The sequence below is a fragment of the Corvus moneduloides genome, chromosome 5 (genome assembly GCF_009650955.1).
Source record: "Corvus moneduloides isolate bCorMon1 chromosome 5, bCorMon1.pri, whole genome shotgun sequence".
Lineage (NCBI taxonomy): Eukaryota > Metazoa > Chordata > Aves > Passeriformes > Corvidae > Corvus > Corvus moneduloides.
In genome coordinates, this window is record NC_045480.1 from 7,842,784 (window position 1) to 7,868,149 (window position 25,366).

The 25,366-nt window shown below is 43.6% G+C and overlaps 1 long non-coding RNA gene across 12 annotated transcripts in view; it reads right to left on the minus strand.

Annotated features, from left to right (window-relative positions):
* The window catches only part of LOC116444507, a 53,568-nt gene that overhangs the window by 24,162 nt on the left and 4,040 nt on the right, over positions 1-25,366 (minus strand). For 10 of the 12 annotated variants that reach the window (XR_004240347.1, XR_004240349.1, XR_004240358.1 and 7 more), the window contains 3 exons: positions 25,272-25,326; positions 18,851-18,938; positions 12,524-12,602 (listed from right to left, as the gene is read on the minus strand). This is a non-coding gene — a long non-coding RNA (uncharacterized LOC116444507). Of the gene's footprint in view, positions 1-9,502; positions 12,106-12,523; positions 12,603-13,558; positions 17,678-18,850; positions 18,939-25,271; positions 25,327-25,366 lie in introns of those variants that run through there. The other 2 variants (XR_004240350.1, XR_004240351.1) reach the window with 2 other exon arrangements.

The window sequence follows — 25,366 nt, forward strand, 5'->3', positions numbered from 1 at the left end:
TCATCTGATAACAACTCAGCTGGACCTGAACATCAACAGTAACATGGTAAAATGTAGGCCTTCTGCCTGGGTATTGTCTGTTTTGTTGCTAGTTGGATACCTATCACCCCAAAAGGCTCCCTGCATACCCCTCTGCCTTATATCCACCTTTCGCCACCGAAGTAAACATTTTTCCTAACAATTGTCCTGGTTTTAGCCTGAATTGCCAAAAATTACTCTCTGACTCTGAACAGAAGACATGGCCAGTAATTTTCTACTTTCATGGCCAACACAGAACTAGCTAGTCTCCTTCCAGAAGAACCAAACCCTGGAATAAAAAGGTCTTTGTAGACTTTTGTAGGAGGAGGAGTGGGGACTATTCCATCATTGAAGGGATCTTGGAAGTTTTGTCTTTTTTTGTTCTGAATAAAAATGAAATTGCAGAGATCTCCTTGATCTAATAATGGAAATCCCTCCTGAATGCAATTGCCTGCATACCTTTGCTTTGGAAAGTGCAAAGCAGGCCAACATTTCCTCCTATTTAATTTTCATTTTTCTTTCATTCAGTCCCTTTTTTGTTTCTTTCTGCCCATTGTGATCTTATCCCTAAGCTGTTGAGGTTTTTTCATGCTTCCTCTCTGTGCTAGTACCATCTGACTCACTGGGTACAGAGTAGAGTTGTTCAGCCCTCAGAAGGAGCTCTCTGGGGTAGGACTGGAACATGTTAGGGAAGTTTATTATGGCCTCTGTCTTGGCTGACAAACTGGGATTGAAGTAGGTGCCTCCAGAGCTAAAAGCCCAGGTTGTTGCAGGCTGGGATTCAGAGCCAGGCTGTGGAGCTGGGAGCCGTAACAGCTCCGATCCTCTGCGGATTAGCACAGAGGGGGACTTGTGAATGGTCCATGCGATATCTGTTCAGGAGGTAAACAGAGGATTTCAGTCTCCTGGGCTGTCAAACCAACTCCTTTGACAAGCTCTAAATTCACTTAAAGCCATGTAATTTGAACATGCTGTGGGGTCCAAGTCTGCTTCACCCTTGATACTGTGTAAATGGGCCCATTAAGATTTAGCCAAGTTTTGTGTGGTTTGTTCGTAAACAGTCACCGTGACGCCTACTTCGGGGAGATAAGCCCTCCTCTGCCGGAGCACAATAGGGGCTGCTCACAGGATGAGAATTCAAGGCTTTAAAATCATCAGAGGGGAAAAAAAGAGCAAAAAAAGAACTGTGCTCAAAAAATCTCATTAAACTTCAGCAACTTGCCATCCCAGATAAAGACTGTGTATTCTGAGCTATGACTTCATGAGCACTTGAATCATAAACACAGCCTTGTAGGGCTTTTCTAGATCAGACAAAAAATTTTACCACAGGAGAGAACTTTGCACACAATTCCTCATCTAGGAGTGAAACGCTTTCTTCTTTCTAAGATTAAGAAATTTAAACATCATATAGATACCTCTAAGTGCCAGGACGTTTCAGGAGAAGAAAATTGCATGCAGAAAAACATCATATTGCACTTACATTTGATTTGAGGTTTTGGGGGTTTTTTTTGTGAAGTCATTGCAGTATCAATGCAGCCTCAGCTCTTAGATTGTTCTCACAGTTCTTCTCTGAGCCAGCATCAAATACAACTTTGCAATCATATGAACCAGATGCAGTCTTCCATAACACTATGAGTCTCAAACAGGATAATTTGGCAAATCTGTTCCAAACTTCAACAAGAAGCACAAGCTGAACACCGCTGCCTAAATATTTCCAGAAAAAAAAAAATCTGCCTTTTTGATTGGAACCATATCAACTTGTTCAAACGCAGCATCTATGATTACCTTAACAATAGCAGAATTTTTAAGATTCTCCAGTGGCATCTCTGGGTAGGAACCCAAATTATTGCCACAGGTAGGAAAAATCAGGTAAGGAGAAAGAAACAGGAAGCTAAGTAGCCCACAGATGCTGATTGAAGCCACAGGGAATATGTGGTTGCAAAGGACCAGTATTTATCTGATTTGTTGTTTTAAAACATCTTAAAAGAGAGCATGGTTAAAAAAAATAACTTGTGGAGAAATTGGAGAGATAAGAATTCACTGTTTGTCATGCTTGTTGTCCCCAGTGGGACAGAGTAGGACATCATGAGAACACGCACACCACTGGACAGGGTTAGAGCACTCCTGAGGGTACTGGAGGCAGACAAACCACAGGGCACCAAGCCTCCTAGGAGGTTCACAAACCATGCTCTTCTACACCTACAGCCCTTGGTTAGAGCCAAGTCCTGGCAATCTGGGCATGGCTATCTGAGAGCACAGGCAGCCAAAGCAAGGTCTTCTTAGCAGACTTGACTCCTTGTCCAAAGAGAGCTGGCCAGATTGTGTTATGGCTACCAGCTATCACTGGCAATATTTGCTTTATCAGTTTTGTGCCTTAGTCTTCTCTATGACATGTAAGTTTGCAGTGGTGGGTTAACCCTCTTTTCTCTCATATTATCCTTTGAAGGGCTGTGCTTGCAGAAGGCCCAGTGCAGAGTAGTTTGGATGTTGATATACCCCCACCCTGAAGGCCAATTGAAAGGCTTCCACTGACTGCTGCAGGGCAAATCCCCCACTGTCTTTTTAAGAAGAAAGCCTATAAAAACAACTGGGAAGCAGCCCTGAGCCCCTGGAGCTGGAGTCAGTCTCACTTCTCAGGACTCCTAAAGCCACACCCCACTTTTCTGGTCCACACTTCACTCCCTGAACCTCTGCAGCTTTCCAAGTCCCTCATCACTCTTTTCCTGCAGGTTTTCTGAGTGCACACAAACGTCCTGGATCACTCCCCAGTGTTTTGGCTCGGTAGTATCTCTTTGCATTGTGAGCTAGATGAGATGAATGCCTTCATAACAGCTGGAAAGGAGGAAACATCACCCTGGAAAGCCAGCAGCCATCTCAGCACCCAAGCTGCTGGTTGTCAAGGTGTGTCTTGGCTCCACTCAGGCACATTTGCTGGCCTTCCTCAGCCCCTTGGTGTTGCTTTAATGTTTTGCTATATACCTGATGCTCTGTCCCTTGCCTAAGATTCCCCCTCTTCACTGTCTCAGATTTTCAGCCCTCCATGTGGAAAGGACTAGTCCTCTTACACGGTGAGACTTCAGGGAAAGTGAATGAACAGAAGAGAGCACTTAGAGCCCAGACGTTGAAAGGCTTCTTACACAAAACACAAAAGAGCTTTTCTTCTCATCAGTGTTTTCAAGAGACAAAAGAAAACACATTTTCTGAAGTGTTCCTTGGAGATACTTTGTTTTGAAGTGGTTAAAGAATTTCGAATGTGAGATAAGGGGGAGACACTGGCATGGAGTGAGGATAACAGCTTGTTCCTCCAAGGGCTAGGATTAAATTGCAGGGAATGCTGGCAGTCAGCCCAAGCTCAGCTTCCCTGGCCCCAACACTTGCTTGAAAAGGTAGAACTTGAAACATGTGCTTTGCACTCTCTTCTTATCATCACCCTCCCTGCTTCAGCCATTGTTCATGTGCTCTGGCACTCACAAAGCCTGCATCTAGGTTTTGCTCAAGACAGCGTCGATAAGCCAGATGATGAATGTGGAAAACTCCTCCCTGAGAGGGTTTGATTGGGGCTGCATTTGAAGTTGCTGGCAAAGGACTCTTCTGTTGTTTTTTGTTGGTCTATGCCCAGCATCAGAACAGTCCCATTCTGCAGAAGGCTGCACAATGTGGAGCAGAGATGCTCCACTTACAGGTGACTCATTATCAGGTTGACAGGGCTTATTCCTGGATTATATCAGCTCTTGTTTTGACATGATGAAACTCAAGATCTCTTCCATGTGCAGTTCCCACTCTCTCTCCTTACCTGCTTCTGCTTTTTTTTTCAGCAGCAGAGACTTGCTTGCAGACATTTCAAGCTTAACATTATTCAAGTCAGAAACTGTGCAAATCACTCGTGAAGTTCTCCCTGCTCAGTTTGCAGGCACTGCTGACAGATACAAGATGTTTCACCTATCTAACCCTCAACACACATGTTCTCACAGCAGATGGGAGAGTGGGGATTTTCATGTACTCAAAGGCAGCGTGGAGTGGCAGATTGGTCAGGTCCATGAATCAGAAAATACTGCGAGGCCCTTTTTGTGTGCTATCAGAGAGTGTCAAGACCTGTGTTTGCCTACATCCATTTATCATGGCTTGGTATGTTCAAAAATGTTGTTGCTCTTCATTAACTCTTTCATCTGTAAAAAGCCAGAATCTTCATGCTGTCTTTGCAGCATGAATTAACCCTGGGTCTCCAGGGTTAATTGATTAATGAAGTGGAGCTGCTGGTATCTGTGGAAGAGGGGGCATCTTGATTTAATGTAGATACCACAATGATGGTCACTGGAGGCCTGATGTAAACACACAGGAGGCTGGTATGCAAGAAGAAAGATAGAACTCTAAGAGTCCTATGTGCTAAATAGCAATACCCTTTTAAAATAAGGGAGGAGGTGGGAGCTGATGGAAATGAGGGCAGGAAGTACACAGTGACTTTTCTGAGATCATACAAGGCAGCAGTGGGACATCTAAGAGCCAGGATCCAGCCATGTGTCCTAGCCACAAATAAATCAATTTGCAATTTTAGGTAGATATGTCTTGTTAAGTATGTGAGCTATGTGTCTATCCCTGGCTTACTCATTGTGTCCTGGTGAGAAATGAAGAACAGTCCCATCCCTAGCTGGGCAGAAGGCAGGGACACCCCCTGAGCCATAAAGCTCCCTGCTGGCTCCTAAACCCAGCCCCTGTGAGCAGGTAAGCTTTGTGCTGCTCCCTATATCAGTCTCCAAGAGCAATTTTGGCATGTCCTAGCATGGTTGCGTTGCAGGTGATTCTATGTTCATTGCTCCTGTGCCCAATCATAACAGGTCCCAGATCTAACACAGCTAAGCACAAACATTATTACTGCAAGGGTTAGGACTCCCCTGGGGATCAAAGACAGTCAGAAAGCCCACTTCCCAGTTAGAGAACGAAAACATACTGGCACTGTACTGGGGGAAAAAATGTCCCGTCAAAATCAGAAGTGTCAGTTTGAACCTTGATCTTCTTGTGACTTGGAAGGACACTGCTGTGTGGTTTGTGTTGGGTCAGTTTCATTTGTTTTAGGATTTTTGGAGACAAAATACAGATTTTAGCCTATGTATCCTAAGTACAGTTGTATCATAGAGTTTGGCCTGTGTTGTCTCTAACATATTGTATACATGCAGCTTTATTTAAGTAACAGCTGGGATATATGAATATATGTCATCTATCAAAGATTGGAGAGTGAAACGCATGAGCTGGTGCATTTTTGTATAACTTGCTGTCATCACATTCATGTAAAAAGAATAAAGCCTCAAAGAAAAAACTTGTTGCTCCATCTGACCATGGAAATCTTCTTCCTTTAACCTTATGGCCTGCATGGTTGAGTAACTGTATGGAAAAGTTTAAGTGGATAGTACAGAGATCAAAAGAGCTCCATCCAGTATAAATTATTGGAGTCTCTTGCGCTTCAAAAAAAAACCAGAGTCAGGTTCTGTTTGTGTTCCTGTGGATTGTTGTTGTTTTAACCTGTTAGTATTTGTTTCTTTAACTTCTTATTTTGATGCTGACTGTGCCCATCAGCCAAAGCCTAAAAATAAATCATAAAAACAGGGACTGTAAGCTCTGTGGAGCTAGGATGCTTCGTGCTTCTCTCTTGGAGTGGCAGGGAACTGTTCAAGAACATAAATAAAAGTTAGTGATTTGGGGCCGTTTCATGGACTGTCAAACCTTAAGGGACCAAAGACCCTAGGGAAAATGTTGTGTCTCTATTAGGACTTCGTAGAAGGTATCAGATTTGCACTTCCCCGGGTAACACAGGTGATATGGGTGTGATACGGGTGTGATACAGGGGATGGGAGAGCCTGTGGAGGTCAGAGCACACCTTTGTGGGGTGGATGAAATTCCACCTAAATCGAGACAGTGTCTGAAATGCATTGTTTTGCTAAAATCACTTCTCAATGAAAGCTCCAGATCCACATACTGGCTACAGCTCATTTTAGCCCCTCTCAGACAGCAAAGGCAACTGGACTTTGAAACACTGAACCTAGGCTTGGATAGCCTTTGTTCTTCATGCCACATTAATAGAGTCAGTGAGGCATAAAGGAAAGACATGAAAATTGTATTTATCTTCTGCATATCTGACCTACAGATCTACAGACTGTCTTCCCCCATCCTCAGAATACAGAAGCTGACATTTTAAAGAAGACCCAAAGCTGATCTAATCCAGTATCTTGACTCTGACAGTAGCCAGTGGCAAATACTTGAGATAACTGCATTAAATCATGACTGCAGGAAAATTTTAAATAATCTCTCTCAGAATACTCGTTCTGCATTGAAATAGTTAAGGAATTACTTCATCTCTTAAGCAGGGGTACTACACCTCCAAATGTATGTGCCATGCTGTTAGGACGTGTAACTTATACCCAGGTATCTTCATTATTGCTAGGAATATACCTTTTCGAAAATGTCTCAGCCTCTCCCTGCAGCAGTGAGTGCTTATGCCTTCACCTACCAGGAGATGGTGTTTCCTTTCATTTAGATGCCAGTTTTCCTGAAAGCCATGGTGCTTTTGCATTGGGAGTTTGGAGAAACACCTTAGGATGCCTCCCAGAAGCTTATTTCTATCACATTTTCTGGTATTTATCTCCTTTCTCATTTGATACAACCACTGCTTACCTGGGCCCCTCCAGCCTGAGGAGCTGTGTCCTTGGGACCATTCCTCCCAGCAGCAAAGGCTCATACACATCTCAGCCAACTTCAGGCATCTCAGGAAGCCAACCTGAGGAGATATCTCCAGAGGACAACTGAGATGTCATGGTCATGACCCTGAAAGTGCCGCTCTTCCTCTGGAGGGAAAGCTGAGATTCCCAGTGCCAAATGTCTTGAGTCAGGGGCAATCAGGGCATCTCCATCACGAGTTTGCTTACAACCACTCCTACCTACTATCCACCTGCCTCTTCTGGTCCTTACCTTGACTTAGTGAAAGCACCATGCCTAACCACACTTTGAGAGTAGGAATCTTTCAGAAGGTGGCAGGACTTACAAACATGCAGTAAACCAGTTACAGATTGCATTCAGATTTGGCTTTAAAGTGCTCAACAAGTAATAGCAGCTGAGGTTTGTGTTCACAGCCTTCTCGTGTCCTGAATTTCAGCAAGTGCCAGATCATGTCTTTCCCTTTCCAAGCTGCAGGGTGGAAGGAGAGCTGTCCTGCTGTTCCCCATTAACACCACCACTGTTCTGCTCCTCACACTCAGACTTTCTCACAGAAATCCAACTCCTTACATGAGCTGTAGGTGGGTTTCTAAGATCTAAATTTCCCTGGAAGTCTTTTTATTACTCATAAACAACATTTCCCACGGGCTTATCTGTAACTCAGTCTCTGAAAAGACTTGACATGGATGCCACGTATCTCCACAGGCTTACTCCTGCCCTGAGCTTGATTCTATTAATCTGCTACAAATAACATCATTTCACTTGTATGCATGGCTGTTCAGCCAAAACCTTAATCTGAACTCTGTGTGCTGGTTCTGAAGAGCTTCCCACTCCATTTCAGCACATTGATTTAAATGTCTTTTGTGGAAAACACTGTTAAACCCATATGGACCGATTTTGCCATCACCAGCACTGTTCCAGTTATCCTACTGTGAAATGCTGTCAGACCAGGAAACCTGTGTTTTACTGTCCCTCTGTCTACAGCAACTGACAGCACTGCACAGGCAATAGTCCCATGGTTCATGTTTAACTTAATCTGTGGCTGTCAAAATTACTGGATACTATCAAAAGACAGGAAGAAAAGAATGGAAAAACTTACTTCCACAGGGCTGTGGTCAACTGAGTGCTGAAACTGGCACAGCTGACATTAGGAAGAGTCAGTGAGGCAGCATACAAGTAGGAACTAAGAAAAATGAGGCTGAGCTGTGAGGATAACCCAGGTCTGCTAAGTGTCCTGCAGCCCAGGCTGGGAGATAAAGTTCCTCACAGCCTTAGGAGAGAATCAGATGAGCTGCTCTCCCCTCCCAATGCAAATGATGCCATGGGCAGGGGGGGTGATCTGTATATCTGGTTTTGCCACTTTTTGCAGCTAATGTGAGACTTTTGGTAGATGAACGCATTTTGGGAAAGAACCACTCTGGTTTCTAGATGAGGTGTTGCAGGCCTTAACTTTGCTGGAGAAAGCGAGGTCCATAGGGTGAAATACTTCGAGACAAGGGCCATACAAATCCATGTGTGTATGGCTATTTATCATCCTCTGCACCCACACAGACCTCGGTGTGCTGTGTGCAGCTCTGTACCTGTACCCACCCCCAAAAGGTGCTTCCTCACAGCTTTTCATGTTCCAGTGAAATGTCTGGGCAAATAGTGAGCGATTATTTCCTTCAATTGTTGTTGCCATCCTCCACCACCCTCAAAATTATTCATTCTAAAGGAAATTTAAAAAAGCTTTTGTTTGAGAATTCCCTCCCTCTAATTGAGTGCATTGTACAGAGATCAAAGCACTGCTTTCAGTGGGTCTTGGTAGGCAGGAGTTTTTCTGAACAGACTCCAAGCTTTTGGGATAGAATGGGTCAAAATGACCTTTGCTTTTTCCCCTCCCACATTCATAATTAGTGACTGTTAATTTACATTAGCTGGCATGGCCTAATCTAGGTCGATTATTCTTACAGCCTTGTTGTTTTCACACAGAGGGGAAGAGTAAACAGTGCTCCTACATTGCACATATTTGAATCTTGGAGAGAGGATCTAGAAAGGAGAATATCCCACTCAAAGTCTTTTTTATGGATACATCTCACCTCTATCAGGTTTCCACTTACGGAACCAAAGTAGAGGGAAGCAGAGGAAAGACTGAACCCACAGCAAGCTACTATCAAAGAGACCCAGATCCCACATGTGGGTGAGTTTCCTAATCCAGGACTCTCATAGGTTGGCAAATCAGATAACAGCTCATTTTATAGCCCTGAACATGACAGAAATATTCATCACAATGAGGAACGGGGACTGTTAAAGACCTAAAAAAACCAAATAAATAAACAAAAGAATTTTATACATCATGCCTGGGGAAAACCTCCTCCCACACACAAGTGTCAGATGCTAGTCTTGGCTTGACTGCTGCCTGAAATGCTAAAGCACTAAAAAGGGGAAGGAGATGGGCACTTCAGCATGGTTTCAAAGCTGTAGCTCATGGGTTTTGGAAGGAGACATTCATCACCTGCAGGAAGTCCTGCATTTAGAAGGGCCAATGGGTTATCAGAGGAAAGCAGTGGTGGAATGGCTCCAGAGAGAAATATTTAGTGGAAAAAGGCAAAATAGAAGAGCAGAGAAAGATAATGTGAGGATTTACTCATAAACAGGCACATTTCACTGCTGCCAAATCAGCAATCTTCCTAATGAGGGTTTAGAGAGCCTCTTGCCAAATAACTAATATTACAGTGTGTAAAAAAGCTCAGGTTTTCTAAATGCATGACTCTCCAGTCAAAACCAGCTGAATGCTTTCTCATTTAATACTCAGTAAAATGTTTTATTTAAATGTCTCATAATGCTTCCAGTGTTTCTAGTGTACTGAAATGCAATATGTATATTTTACAGCACTTTGCAGGTTTATTCAAGCTACCAAATATATCATATTGTCCAATGCAGCTATATTTTGGACCATTTTGAGGAGAGATATAAGTCCAAAACAGTATTCATGTTGCAGTAGCTTCCCAGTCTCAGACAATTTTTTTTCCTAATTTTCAAAGTCTGCAACAATCCATCTGGAATTTTACATCCATGATCTTTTGGAAGAAAGGGTTTTTCTTTCTGGAAAGTTTGAAGTAGAAGTGGACAAAGCATCTTTGAGACCTGGAGGTTCAACAAATGAGGTGTTTTCATTCTTGGAATAGTTGCCCAGTTTGTGCTTATTTTGGCTCATCTGATTGTACATGGCTGGAGCTACAGACAACCAGGGAGGATCAATGCTTTTCACCAGCTTTTAGTATGTTGTTTAGGGACAAGGACTGGAGGCCTGGCCCAACAGATGGAATTTTAAAAATGGGCCAACACGCTTGAGTTTAAAGCTGAAAATCTTAACATGAAGGATCAAGTCCAAGAGGCACATTACATTTGCCTAAATGAATGGGGCTCTTCATATATGGTACTGTGGGGTGATTTGAGAAGGAGGAGGACTGTCAAATTCACATTAAATGCAACACAATTTTTCCAGTGGTTTCCTTAACCCTTTCTCCGTGGCAGAACTGCCTCCAGTGGCTGCAGGGGATGTCCTGCTGGGCTGCAGCTCCTCCCTTGGTGCCAGCTCCCTTTCCCAGCAGTGCAGTTGAAGTCCTGACTCCACTGCTGATCCTACAACCCACAACCTACCTTCGTTTTCCTTGACTTTATACCTAATTTCTTCACTTTATGACTCACTAGGGTCAAATCACTTTGGATGTTTGCCACAATTGGAAGTCCATTTCCTCCCAGCTATCCTTTGACTCTTCCAGCATTACATATTTGCAAAGATGTGACTAGGCTGAGGAAGTCCCTGAAGCACAAATTGTTGAATCTTGTTTACACTTACCCTTTTCCTATGCCCTTTCTTAGGCACCAGCTACTGGCCAAGGCTTAGAAATAGGATAGTGGGCTACCAGGGTATTTGTAAAATCATTCCTATGATTTTATATGGAAAATGTTCTATGTTCTTGAGCTTTTAAATGCATTATTTATGCTATGTTATAATAAATGTAAATCTGTGTGAGTGATGAGGCTGTATTACTTTCAGGAAAAAGGATGTTTCTTCTTTTAGGTGGAGCACTGATACGTGTGTGTTTATAAACTGTCCTTTCTGTCTTATCCACAAAGGAAGTGAATTTAGGGCTGTCAACTCAGCAGAAGGTGTGACTGCAGCCGTGGTAGCTCAGTCCAGGAAGAATGTTCACAGCAGCACTGGCAAATGGTGGTGCTGGATTTACCAATGGCACTGTCAGTGAAGTTCATGGTCCCAGGACAGTTGTCACCAAAGTTCTTGCTGTGGGGTCTTTGCTGCTACTGTCATTTACTCCAACCACTTACCCTCTGATTGCACATTCTGCTGGAAATTTAAACCTGGCTTTAAAGACTGTTGCCTTTCCAAGCATGATGCCCAGTGTGAGTCCATGAGGATATCCAAATGGCCAAAGCTGTTCTACACTTCTACACACAACTTGATTTCTCTAGTGTAACCTTAATTCAACCCACAGAGAGATGAAAGCTCTGCTGGAACCACATGGCTTCACTTCCAAAGAACTGCATCAGTCAGCCCTGAATTTTGAAAAGTCCTACACCTTTTGCAATGCCAAGGTGTATTGGAGGAGTCACCGAGGCTGACCCAACCCCTCACACTTCCTTGCCCCACTTTGCCATTACAGGACTTGACAAAAGGTGTCTGTGTCACATCACCCAAAATATTAAAGACCAGCATGGAATGACACATCAAACACCCCTCCAGCCAATAGATTACCAACATGTAATCATGTGAGACATAATGACAGCAAAAGAAAACAAACATATTGTGTTTTCTAGTGATAAATACACTTATGCAGCTACAGTAATAATTTTTGTCTGATCTCGACCACTCTGCTTCAGTAAATGTCATGCAAAGCACCTCCTAGAAAGAGTTCAGGACACTGAAGAGTTTGGAAATTGCCTAGGATAAATAACATAGAAAACAGCTTTCCCTCTAAATTAAAAGCCAAGCTGATGGAGGAGTACAAGAGGAATTTCCAAATGTGACAATCGATGATTACAAGCTTGCCTGTGTTCAGTTGTACACATATAATTGCCAGTGAAATAGCATACTGCTTGTGAGGAAAAAATCTTTCCAGGTCCTGGATGTGAGGGTAGATGAGAGAGGAGCAGCAGCATCAAGGCTTGTGCCACTTGATCTGCAGCCTTCTAGGCAATGTCATTATTCTTTTCAAGTTACTGCATAAGCTGCCTGGATAAAGAAGTTGTTTCTCTGCAGTGTGAGGGTGCTCTGTCTCTGGAAAGTCTCAGTCACTTGGAAAGAGAAGTGGCAAACGCTGGCAGTGCTAGCATAGTCATTTTTCCATCACCATGCTGAAAGTTGTTTTCTGCCTCCAATCCCTTCAATACAAATAATTTGATTTGGGAAAAAAATGTGGGTACGCAAAGAAAACCATTGAACAGAATGGGAAGAAAACGTGTATAGTGATCTTTTTCTTGGGTGCTGTCATAACTTGTGTATTTTTAGGGTTAACAGGTTGCCCACTTAATATTAGAAAAATCATAGATAAACACTGTTTACAAAATCCTGAGATCATCTTAAAAAGTCATGAGATGCTTGAGACATGAGCAACAAACTTTTACTGCTTCCAATTCTAAACATTAAAGCATCATGGCCCATATTCTCAGCCTCCTCTGTGCAACTGTTGCTTTGTATTTTTTGTTTTTATTAAAAGGTGAATTCTTGTGTAGTTTCCCATAGGAAAACATTCATAAAAATTCACAGAGGCTAGTGATTTTGGTTCAGTCAGATGCTTACCCAGATATACACAGACAGATATGTCATGGTCTTACTGGAGGTCTCACGATGTTCTGTGGTTTTGCTGAAGGTCCATCAGCTGGCATAAAGAGATGAGTAGGAAAATTCAGCTTTCAGTTAGGAAAGAAAGGGACAGCTAGGCTTTTACATTACAGGGAAATGTAAAATCGTATGTGTGAGGCTGAGGCTCAGATGTTGATTTAGATATTAAAGGCTTGATTTTAGAATGAGATGTCAACATTTCTGAGCGAGTCCCTTGGATCTAAAGGCCTGGCTCAGGTGTTAGGCCATGGGATTGGAATTCTAGTGGTACTCCAAAATGCTGAGCTGATCTGGGGAAAAACTGAAGTTAGTTGCAGAGGAAGGACACTAGTTTTACATGTGCCTCTGTTACAGGAGCTCTTTATATGCAGACCAGTCTGTGCATGTTTTAAAAAACCTGTATATTAACAGCAGCAAGTTCTGGGAGCATTGAGAATGCTCTAATGATGTAATTCAATGATGGTCCCAGTTTTCAAACCTGGGATGCAACAGCTGCAATCAAGGACTATGCAGCCTGGATTCTTGTCAAGCCACAGTGAAATATGAATGATAAAGCTGCCATGTAAACAGCAGCACATTATAACATCACATTTTACACCTTTGAGCCTTGCTGTTTGGAAGGTTATGGTAGGAAACCAAGTTCTGGTGCTTTCACAGAATTCAGAGACACATGATTGCACAACTACTGGCAGGATGCAAAGTGATACCAAGTGCTGTGGTTCAGGATATGCTTCCCAATATCCATGAGCGACCTGGGGACAGTCAGAGCAATGCCTTTGCTTGGCACCTCTGCAGAGAAGAAACAGGCACCACCTCACCTACAAACAAAAGCTGGGAAATTATGTCTTCTGTGGCAGTCACAGAGAGAGATCCATCAGTCTCTATGCAGCATGTATGTCATAGAATCATAGAATGGTTTGTGTTGGAAGGGACCTTAAAGATCATCTTGTTCCAACACCCCTGCCATGGGCAGGGACATTTCCACTAGACCAGTTTGCTCAAAGCCCCAGCTTGGCCTTGAATACTGCCAGGGATGGGGCACCCACAATTTCTCTAGGCAACCTCTTCCAGAATCTCACCACCCTCATAGGAAAGAATTTCATCCTAACATCTAATCTAAATCAAGTCTCTTTCAGCTGTTGTCCCTTGTTATGTGGGTATGCAGTCCAACACCAAAACAAAAGCCCAGCATCAGGCTCCTGATGCAACAAATTCAGCTCATGTTCTCTGAAAGCTGTGGGTCACAGTGGATGAGTCTGGCTATGGAGGGTCAGACCTTGCTCAGCTCAGCCTGCAAGGACCTCAAGGAAACTATCAGTTAACTTAGGTGTCAAACAGGTGAATGATGGGCAGCTCCTCCACAGGGCAGAGACATGAGGCCATGGCGCTTGATACAGCTACAAACAGTACATCAACATTAATTTCAGCTGCAGAGGTGCTGGGTCTTGTACTGTGTTTGAGCTGGTACATGAGCACATTCCTCCCAGTGGCTGCAGAGCCTCTCCAAACACAGGCTGGATCTTCCTGCACAGCCAGCAGCAAGGCCAGCTCCTGCTGCTGAGGAGGAATGCAGTCTACAGCCCTGGGATGGAGCAGCCTGAATCCATTTTCCCAGAGCTTGCTTCGGGGATGTTTTTGTTTATCCAGCTCAACCATTTGTATTTGCTGCTTTGCTATTTCACCTCATAAGTGTTTGCTAAGCAATTCTTCCCGACTGCAAGCAGTGGCAGGGTGCAGCTTTCCACGAGACATTGCTGGGACTTTTCTCCAGCTCCATGGAGTGAGTCACTTCAGCACTCTCTCCTCCCTCTTCTCTTGCTCGCTGTGTACAGAGACATTGTGAGACAAAGTTCTCCTATAAACTGCCAGGCTAGTGCTGACACTTCTTGCACACAACTGACAGGACTGAGTTTATTAAAATAAATCTCAACAATGAAGAACTCAGGATAATGTTAAACTCAAAAAGATCCATTTCCTCAGCTGGGGAGGTCTTTTGGAAATCACTATCCGTGGGGATTTCACCCTGGTTTCCTCCTGTTGAGACAAATCGCTTTTATTATGATCAAAACATGCCTTCCTGAAAGAAGTTTGATTGAATTAAGAATTTGGAAAAAGATTTGAAAATGTCTTCCCCTCCATATTTTTATGCTTCCCCTCCATATTTTGTGCTCTGGGTTAATTGGCCTTGCTGTTTTAATTGTTTTAACTGCTTTTCCATGCTTTATCTCTGTGAATTTGACTGCCCTGAAATTCCAGGCCGAGCTTCTTCTTCCTGGTTGTTATAGTGCTGCTCTCTGGCTGAATTTGAAAAGCTCTTGTACTGCCCGGTATCTCTGGAATGTACGTGGACACTGCATCCAGTCAATTCCCCAATCCTCCTTTTATTGTCCTATTTATCTGTGGGACAGGAGGGAAATCAGGCATATGGTGGCAGCCCCGGGGAAGTCACAGGTAGCTGGGGCTGTGTCCAGCTCTGAAGGGATTACCTCACACCTCCCAAGTATCCACTTATGGCTTTTTATATGCAGTCCAGGAGAACCATTCTGCTGAGGGCTCCTTTCTTCACTGAGAACTCACCCCTGCCCCAGGAAAAATGTAGGAGATAATATGGGGAAATTAAGTGACATGATGGCACAGCCACTCAGCAATGGGAGTGAGGACATTGAGCCCAGCCCAGTAACAAGAGCACTCTACCAGGAACCCAGGTTTCTTTGTTTTCATTATTTCATTCCCCTTTATGCAGCCATCCAATCACCTTCCTTTGCACTGGCATCTTTAGCCTCAAGGTCTGCAGGTTCTGGTCCTTTCTCTCTGACTCCTGGACTGCAGTTTCCTGGGAGAAGGATCACAGTCTCACTGTGTCTACACGGCACCAGAGGCATCCCCTGTGCAATGAGGCAAAATTGTGTCCCAAGTGTGAAAGGTGCTACTTGTTGGTGCACATGAGCCTTGAGTCCCCCTCCAGTCCACTGCTCTTCACAGAGTCCACTTCCTGACTTGTCCAGCAATTCTGTGTTGAAGGGCCCATGCCTCAGTGTTCCCAACCCCTGAAAGCATTTCAGTGAGGTTATCAGTGCTGTTATGAAGGCACACACTCTCCTCATGGAGTGGGACCAGAGGTCTGGTGCAGAGGTGCTCTAACTGGTGGTACTCAGATATGAATTGATTGGTCCCTTAGATTTTATAAGGATAGGAACAGCCCTTGTCTTTTTTTTTTTTTTTAAAGGCATTTTTAGTAGCAAATGCAGAGAGCTTTCATTTTGCAGCCTATCAGCAACTGAATTTCACACCCTTTCTCTCTGAAACGGACCTAGGATTTCTTCCCTCAATTTTTCCTGCCTCAAAATCCAGGTTGGTTTGTTGAAATAAGAAGTAAACATAATGACTTTAATGGGATGAGCTTGCAGGGCTGTTGGCTGACTGAGGCCACCCAGCTAGAGTTCAGTGTGAGACAGTCTGCACCTTATAAGGCCAAGAGATGAAGGCATTTAAAACAAAAAAATAAAGGATCTGAACATGTTATTTAAATCATGGTGACAGCAATTTTTTTAATTCTTTTTTTCTCCTTCTGGTTCATGACAAAACCTGATATATGCAAGTGAATATAATGTCTAACATTTGTTAAATCCAGACTGAAGGCCAGCCAGATAGCTCTGAAAACAAACTGTGAATATTTTAAATGGAGTGAGATATACATGACGGAGTAAATAAAGGGCACATACCACATAAGAAAAATTGGACAAAGTTCAAATGCTATCCATCTTGGAGAAAGGCTTTTGAGCAGAGCAGTGCAGCTTGGGAACACTTGCATGTGCATTAGGGTCCATTACTGGGGTCTGGCTTTTGGGGGCAAGGGGAGCCAAATCATTAAAAAGAAAAAGGAAAAAAAAATTGCCAGCCCAGGTATTGCATGCTCTTAGGTAACTCTGAAGAGTTAGAAAAAGAGAATAGGGGTTGCATTAGGCAATAGGTGGAAGTGGTCCAACATGTCAAGAGTTCAGTGCTACTTCTAGGACTTAAGTGCTAATAAAATAAGCTTCTAAACTGCTGAAGGCACATGTCCAGCCCCAAATGCTTTCCAGTTCCTTAGCAGTTATTATTTTTTCTGCCTGATATAGCATTTTTAACTCTACTTCTCCAAGCCCAGAGATACTCCCAAATTTGGCTCGTTTTGTCTTTCTTTGGATGCTTTTTCAGTTGACACCACTTCTCCAAGGGGAAATTGAAACCCTTGAAGGGAAATTCCTGCTATGCATAATGCCACTTTTCCAATGTTTAAAAATTTGTTTCACTCTACTTGTGGATTTGGTGGGAATCACAATTTTGAAAAAAGATGACATACACAATACATACAGATTTTAAAAATTTATATTATTTACCAATGTATCAGTGTTTTGCTCTGTGCAGGCAATAGGTCCAACCCTATGGCTGGAGAGAAGTTGCTCAAAAAAAAAATTTGAGAAAAAAAATTATTTTTAGGAATGTTGGGACTGGACTTTGGAGCTGACAAGTGGTAACTTGTGGTTAATGGTACATGATAATAAATAAGTGGTAGCTCAACATCCAGGTACCACCAATGGAAATTTTTAAGCTCTCAACAGAGTTGGAACAGGCTGTCTGGGGAGGTTTGCAAGGCAGTTTATTCTGGTGAGAACTGGAGATGTACTTGCGGGGCAGCAAAACAAAACTCTACCCATGATCTCCTGCTCCTGAGCCATCCTCGCAGCCCCTTCCCCAAAACCCGGTGCATCAGTCTTCCCCCTCAGCCAAAATCTGACAGCTCTTGGCAGCCCAGCTCGGCGTGGCTGTTGGTTTTAATCACATTGCTTAATTTCTGTTTTCACTCCATGCTCATGTGTCTGTTGCCCATGAACTCTGCATTTTAATAGCAGCATGTCAAAAGAGCTGCTCAGACACACTGTGGTGTATGAGCAGGGAATGCTCGTTTGTCATCTCCCACAATATCGGGCATCTCGGGCCTGTTTGGATATCTCCACGGGACCTGTTTGCCAGGGTGGAAGGCGACAATATTTTTCCAAAGACTCTTCTCTCAATCAAATGACAGGGGTCTTTGTGCTACCTCATGGGAGTCCCTCTCACCCCACACTGCCCCTGGAATAAAAAAGCAGAGAAGCACACTGTTTAAATATGCATATAAAGCTCTGCTGCACAATAGAGTAACTGCTGTCAGCTTTCTATTTAGTGTGAGGAAAAAACAGTAGAGATTTTTAATTGATAATTCAGAAAGACACTCCATTGAATGGTGTTAATAATTACGTCTGCCTATTCTGAGCTCTTCATCTACGCAGGGGTAATAGAGCCTTGTCCCTCAGGGACCGGAGCCCAGCTGAGAAGGCGGGACACCAAGCAAAGGAGTTGTAATTTGTATTTTGTCAACAAAAGCTGCTTAATCCTCCAGAAAGGCATCCTTCAGAGAGGCAAGCCTTTGTCCTAGGGTTTTCAGAGTGGAGGGGGAGGATGGAGAGGGAGGGAGAGAGGGAGAAAAGGGAATTACTGGCCACATGTAATTTATGGTTGAAAAGGTTCATTTATAGCTATCCCACTGTTGTATGCTTAGCCTGAGACCCTACTAGCTTCTCATTCTCTCATCAAGTTTGCCTTTTGTGGCTATACGAATGGTAATGATTTGAGGAGAGGTTGGTCATGGTTGTTAAGAGTCATCTAGCATGATCAGAACTGAAGTCTCAAATTGATATTCATGTCTAAATATATGTCGGCAGCATGAAATTTGGGGGTCCCTGCAATAATCATCTAAGAGCAGGCAGCTATGGTGCAGTGCTATGCATGTATGTATTTATTAGCCTCCTCTCCGTCAGTTTTTTAGGTTTCAGATGACACAAAGCGTTCTTAGCATCTGGCAGAAATTATTAACTGTATATGAGGAATAAATAGATAATAAAAAGATCAGAATTGGAGATGAAGCCCTCTGAGCTCCGGTGATCTGAACATAGTATCTAGTTTTGCTTCCAGGTCAGATCCAAGCCAGAAGACAGATGTTTTAGTTGTGCAGTTTGGATACAGTGAGAAGCCCAGAAACACGAAGCAAGAAGCCCTGTAAGTGCAGCAGCTGCTTGACATCTATGCCACATGAGGCTGGCATCTCACGGGAACAGACCCCAGAGCAGCATCACCCTGTTCTCCCATCTGACTTCCAGCCTGGACAGTCTGTGCAGGTTCCCAGCCCATGAGACAGAGTGTTGAACGCCTTCATGGCAGATACTTCAGCAGGCTGGCCACAGGTAACATCAGAGCTGATGTACTCACCCTGAACCTTTGCAAGGTGCGATTCTCCATGCTTGGAGTCAGCCTCGTGCCCAGAACAGTGAGAATCCTCCACCCCAGGAGTCTTAGTCTGAAAGGTGCAAAATAGTCAAGTAATTACCAGGAGTGATCTGCAAAAAAAAACTGGGCTGAAGCCAACAAAATTTCTGCCATCCTCAGGCTCAAGTCCTTTGGTGTAGCACCACTTCGAAAAAGCTCTTTAGGTGCACTTTGATACATGTGGATCATCACCTATCCACCAATGGGTGTCTGGCCAGGCACCTTTTCTCCAGTGAGCTCCTCCCGGCTTCGAGGCAGAGAAATAGCTATGGGATGAAGGCTGAGAGAGGAAGAAGAAGGATGTCCTGGGGTACAGGGCAAAAAAGATGTTAGCAGCAAGGGAGGGCCATATCAGCATGGGGCAGTTGCAAAGCACAGCCTGGACAACAAAGTGTTTACTGCCCTCCCTTCTCCAGGGGTTCAGAACAGGACGTATAGAGCTGAGGCTTAATGATTGTTCAGGCAACTCGTTGTTGGAAATGCAGTGCCAAACTGCACATCTGAACACACCCAGATCTGAGGACACATGAAATCCAAATTTGCACCTTGATTTGCATTTTGTCATGGAGCCCCAGGTCTGTGACTAACCCAAAAGCCTCATTTCAATGTATATCAATTCACTCTGTGAAAATCAGTTATTTGAAAATGGTCTGGCACAGGTATCAGCCAGGCTCCAGAACTGAATCTGAGCTTGACATTTTTGATCCATCCTTATATATTTTCCTTCCTTCCAGCTTCCTCCTTTCTTTCTTTTTCTTCTCTCCCATCCTGCCCACCTTCTCTCAATCTTTCTAAATGAAATTGCACACCCTGTCCCATTTCTAGATGATGGCCTTGTCATAGAAACTCCAATTTCAAGTTCAAGTGTAGTTTGAGGATTTCCATTCTCTAAAAGAATTTAATTTTAAAGGATGAGTGGAAGCAGCAAGGGCATTTCTGGGACAGAAAGAAAAGGCACTTTACAAACCCGATCAATAACTGTTCCTGCAGCAGACTAATCATTAATTTATTCATATGGCATGTTATCAGTGCATCCCCCAACAGGAAACTCACAAACCAGAAGTTATTCTCCTCTGTACAGTACATATCATGGATGACTTCTTCACTCAAAGGCATTGTTCAGGAGATCGATGGGGCTAAGCAACTGTCACGCCATGATTATTGCACGACCTTCAGTGAACCCCTCACCCTCAAAACCTCAGTGAGGTTTACCTGGCTTGCAGACCTGGAACACCAGTGCTTCTTTACATCCTGACAGCTACCCGGTCTGCAAGCATGTTAGAGTACTTTTTCATCTCACTTTTTAGTAAATCAGAAGCTGAAGGCTATTGTCACATATATTCTGTCTAGCTTTCTCTCAAGTTTCACTGCAGATTTGGTCTTCATAAATGCAAACAGGGACAAATAATAACATGCACATATGGACAGGGCAAAAATGGTTCCTGGAGACAATCCACTGAATGCAATTACTAATGTAAAATCATTACCCAGGTAATGAATTTGTCCCTTCTGCATTACCCCCGCTAATATGTGCAGTAAATGCCTCTGAGTAAATGTCTCTCAGCAAATGTCTCCTAGCGATGGGTTGTCATTTACTTGTAACTGTGTTTTAACACAGCAGTTTCCTTGCCCATGCATCTCTAAACACCTTTGATCTTGCATTTGGACCATTAGGAACAGGTTATTATCTGGTTACTAATGCTGGGGCTGTGTGATTTCTCCATGGCATTACCTGAGTTAACAACTGAATCATAGGAAAAAGGGCTCTGTGCATCACAGAACCAGGTCAGACACCTCAGCCACTTTTGGGTGGCTGAAGTACAAGTGGCAATGGCTTGTGGGACAGTGCTGGCTCCTGGCACAGCATTGACTGATATTGATGTGTGCCTGTGTTGATACGCTGCAGCCACATGATCGAGGGTTGCTTGCCTATTTAGAAGCGTCACGCTCGCTTTACTTCCCTTTAGTAACTATTTGCATTACCTCTCTTGGCCTTTATTATTACTGAAGGGGGACCAGTAATTGCAAGAAAGATTTGGACAGGTACCTGAGAAACCAGAAAAATGGGATAGGAACAATGTCTTGAGGGAAATGTATTGTTATTACAGAGTCAGTGACTTGGTCAGCTCAGAGGAGCTGCTGAGAATGGGATCAAGATCTCCTCCCAGTTACTTCCCTCTGTATCCCCATGTCTCCATGGAATACGAGAGGTTTTTCTGGTCTGTAAATAAAACCAGAACAGAGACTTTTTTTTTTTTTTCCTCTCATCATTCACACGATGAACATTAGATCACTTAAAAGCCCATTAACTAAAATCTTTTTGCTGAGGCAGGAACCAAATCAGCTTGACCAAAACACGCTGCTCTGTGCCTGTGTTTGTGAGAGGATGACTCCAAATAACACTTGGGGTTTATTCACAAAACAAAAACAGTGTGTTTTTGCTGAGCCAAAATCTGTTTAAGGATTTCATATGCAGCAGACCAGCTTCAGCCAAAGAGACCGTGCCAGACTGCTGAATTCACTCAAACTTTTCCGTTTGTCTAAATCAAAAGGAAAAAAAAAGGCACTTTCAGCAAGGGAATTAAATAGTTGCACTAATTTACCCCTTCCCCATGTTCCTTGGGCAGTGTGTCAAAGGGAAGTCCTTGTCCATATTTTCAATGGGGAAGGTGGAAGAAAGAAAGAGATAAATTAAATTTATCCTTTCATAAGTTACCAAATGCTGTCAGCTCATTGCTAGCAACTGAGGTGGTCTCTTTCCAGATTTACAGGATCTTGTTCTGTATAATTTTTCTGGGCTTTGCTATATTTCAGGCAAGAAAACGCATAATGTCATCAAGAAAAAAGTTTTCAGGTTATTTAGCTTGTCAGTTCTCCTATCTGCTTCCTATATAAACCAGAAAAAAACATTTCACTGCTACCGCACATTTCATTATTTGTTCTTATCTTGCTGGATGAATTTTTCTCACTGTTTATTTCCATTCAATGAGAAATTATTTACGCCAGAAGCAATATTTTCCCAGCAAACTGCCAGCATTGTTACAATTTTCCATCTTTTTTTTCTCCTTCCACCCTCACTTTTTACAAAGTATTTGCATTGACAGATGAAGGTGGGATAGCAGGGTTCTCCCAGGGCTCTGGATTCAGTCCTGGCTCTCAGGACATGCCATCCCTGCCAGAAATTGCCTAAGTACCATCCAAGCTCAGCCCAGCCCTCTCTCCCTCACTGCTGCTGGAAGTCTGTTTCAGAGCAACACTGCTCAGGTGGCTAAAAAGCATCTTCTAATTTCCTGGCTATGTTTATTAGTGACCTGTTTATAGCCATTTGTTCTTGTGCCAACTCTGCCTTTTGCTTCAATAGCTCTTTTCCCTCCTCTGTATTTACATCCCTGCTGTATTTATAGACAGCAGTCATGTTCCCTTCATTTTGCTGGGCTTAACAAGCCAATCTCTTTTAGTCCTGTCTCATAAAACAGGCTTTCCAGGCCCTGATTATCCTCCATCCTAGTTGCTTTTCTCTGCACCTGTTCATGTTTGAATTCATCTTTCCTGATAAAGTTTAAAATCACTGTTTAAAATCACTGAAATATCCCACTGTCTGAAGGACCAGATTTGATTATTTTTCCAGCCAGAAGCACTGTAATAAAGCTCAGCATTATTTTATGAGGGCTATGAACCATAGCTATGTATTTTCTTAGGCTCAGGTATTATCTAATTATTACTTGAGGACTACACTACTTAATAAAGCTCCTTTTCTGACTACTCAAGAGACACGTGGCTGTGATTGGCATGAAGCAGATGCTTGCTTTGCCTGCGACATCGCTCCATTCACTGCTGGGGGAGAATCTATTTATTTAACTTTACCAGTTAACCTTTATTTTTTAAGGTTTGCAATATCATCCATCAAATTGGGAGGATTGCTTTTCACAGGTGCAAATGAGTCATCACATGTTTGCCAGCTTGGAAAACATTTAGAAAATTAGGGGCTAGAACTTTAGGGGGAAAAAAAAAAGGAAAGGGACAAGAAACTACAGTCAGTCTCACAGCCCTTGCTGGGTTGTGGCTGTCCTGCAAGAAGCAGAGATGGGTTTTCTTCCATCACAGGTTTTGTGCTGGTCTCTGAGATCCTTGTCAGCAAACGTCAGTGGGTCTAAAGCTGAGCCCATCCCGTAATGAAACAGTTATCCCAGCCTTAAAGGCAGGATTAACTACCCGAAGTGGAGGGGAGAGCCCCTCTGCACTTTTTAACACCTCATGAAGAGATCTGGCTGCCAACAAAAGGAAAATCCTAATGTGTAAAAAATGCATAATAATAAGGACTTTGGCTGAGTGGAATTCCATCACGGATCAGATGAAATTGCCTTGTGCAACTTGCTGAGGGCTCCATGCTATGCTAAACGACCTTTGTACCATGTAAAATGGGCACTGCAGCAGGATGCGGGGAGGACCAGGGGCTGGGCTGCTCTTTTATTTTCCCCCCTATGGAGTTCAAGCTTGTCAAGAATACAACAAAAACGAGAGGGAGAAAGAGGGGGAAGAAACGTCCCATTGAATTTTTCATGAATGATTTTTGTCAGAGGAGAAGGAACATCTGTGTTTACGAAGGGTCCGAGGAGGGGGCTCAGCAAAAGCAGGATGCCACTGCCTGGTCCTGGGTGCCCAAGGACATGTACAACGCCCCATTCCAGTGGTAAAATCCAACCTGTGCTGCAATATTTTAAGGCTACAGCTGAAAAGGATCCTGCCTTTGCCCTCAGTGTTGCATGCCTGAGACTGCCTGCTTTGCCCTTGTGAAGCAGGAGTGATTCCCAGAGGATTTGGGTCTGAGGTTCAATGGGCCCGGATGCTCAGCACCCTAAAAATCAATCCCTTAATGACTCAAAATGATGAAAAACCCATGACTGCCCCATTTGTTGATGTGTCTGAGAAGGGCTGTTGGGTCCATGTCCCTGTCCACATGGGACTGATCGTCACCTGAGGCCATCCATGGGTGCCTCCAGAAACCATGAGGAGCTTTTCTTTCTTCTTTTTTTGCTGGAGTTTCCTTACCTCCCTCAGAGGCACCTGGGGCTGACAAGAGCTGAAAAGATGAAGCAGGGAAGGACAGAGGGACTGATCCCCACAGAGGTGTTTAACACTGTCTTGGATCACACACTCAGAGCTACATTTGGCACCACATTTGAGACCAGGAGTCAGCCTCTCTCAGCTCAGACTGGCAGGAGCTGTGGGGCTCTTTCCTTTTGTTTGAAGTAGGGGACTGTGAGCCTTTCTGTAGAGTCAAGGGGGGATTTTACTTCATAATTTCTCTCCTATGTCATGATCAAAGATGTTCTTGATCAATCCTCCACCAACAGCACAGCTCTGAGTCTCTGACTGGAAGTCTGCCATTTATTACTGCAGGGCAATGTTTTTTTATGCCATGGAGGTGGACATGTGGAAGAGCTGTTCAGTGTGACTTTGGGACTGGACACATGTGGCAAAGTTGCTTGTGGTGAAGGAAGACTGAGCTCAGTGTCATCATGTCTGCTGTCAGTTCTGCCTCCATTCTGTTCACTCCACTAAGGACAGGAACTGATGTGCTGGGAGCTGTACAAACACAATGCAAACTCTCGCACCTGCTACTAGCTTAGGATGCTCCCTTAATAAAAGAAAAAATAAATAGACACCCAAAACTGATGAAAGGGATCCAAAGTATCTCAACAACTGTGTTGTACGTCTGCAGAAGCAGGATATGAACGTCTGTTGTAATGCACTCTGTGGCTTTGTGTTCAATCTGGCTATGCATCAGGTGTCAAACTTCCCAAGAGCTCACCATTCAAACCACAGCCAGATTTCAATCAAGCATTTTTCACCAGAGCTCACCAGGTCAGCAGCCACCCTAAAAGTTTGCCCAGGAGGCTGATGAAGGGTTCTGAAAGAAACAAGCTGATTGCAGGTGCAGAGCACCCGAAAATCAGCCCTTGAGTTGTTGTCAAGACTTGTATTTCTAATACCTTCTGCTCCCAAATAATCCTGCACTGCCCCACAAGTTCACACCCATGTACCCCGAAGGGGAAACAAGCCTGAACAGGCAGAGATGAGTATCTGCTCCATGGCATTGGATACCTAAAGTGCTCCAGTCTCCTGAGGGTTATCCATGCTGCCTTGCAGCTCCTCAAAGAAAGATTCCCCAAGAAAAGATACAAAACTCCCAGAGCACACAGTATTCCTGAAGGTCAGATGGCACAAGGAGAACACAGCCAGAGAGGAGCTGGAGTCCTGGGTTCTTTTTCTACCCACTCCAGTACCATTTTACATGACTCAGAACTGTTTATTCACTCTACCTCCAAATCTCTTTTTACTTATCTATGGAATTCATACCCACCTGCCAGAAATTTTTCATGAATTAATTTGGTCTGGGAATGTTGGAAGAGCTGTTACTGAAATACAAAGGGGATTTTTTTAATATTATTATTTTTA